We start from the raw sequence: 769 nt of genomic DNA on the forward strand, positions 1-769 counted from the left end.
TGGTAATCATGACATGCGCACTAAGATCTAGAGAATACTGTACCAGATGATCAATGATTGGTCCTACGAACGGCGCGAATTTTGAATTCTTTTTAAGACAGAATTGTTTGACTTGCTACATTCTACACTACTGGAAAAGGTAACGATACTGGTTTGTCTCTTCAATAGGGGCAGTGATACTCGGGTGATCCGGTTGCAGGGTAATTAGAAGCAGGTACCCGTTCTCTCAAAAGCTGATCCCTACGATTTCTTCCTTACAATTATGTGCAATCTATAATCTTATGATAATGATGAGGATGAATAAAGACCAGATATATCAAAATTTTCACACTAACAGAAGAAAGACACAGAGTGAAGTTTGTTCTAAAATAAAATACACCTTTTTAAAAGGCCATGGCGTACAAATGGCATATGAATACCAATATAAAATAAAATGACGTAGTATGTACTGAAGGCCAGTGGCGCAAGTACAGTACGGCCACGATATGCAACCCGCCTGACTGCTGCTCTCTTGTCACGTGACAAACACCCGTCCCGAGCGGAGCAAGTAACACCGGCTCCCTAGAGCAACTACTTGATGACGTCTTGTACAGCAACCGATTGGTGCATCGAAATTACGGTTTCCAGCATTTCCTGTGATGGATAGTTCTTCTGTTCCGCGTCAGTCTTATAAACATTTTCCGAGCCATTTTTGTTTTGCCCACTACCGCTGCACAACACACGCCAACTGGAAGACCTGCTGTTGGGCTTGTGGTCCCCAGGATACCTT

The sequence above is a fragment of the Anabrus simplex genome, chromosome 4 (genome assembly GCF_040414725.1).
Source record: "Anabrus simplex isolate iqAnaSimp1 chromosome 4, ASM4041472v1, whole genome shotgun sequence".
Classification (NCBI taxonomy): Eukaryota; Metazoa; Arthropoda; class Insecta; order Orthoptera; family Tettigoniidae; genus Anabrus; species Anabrus simplex.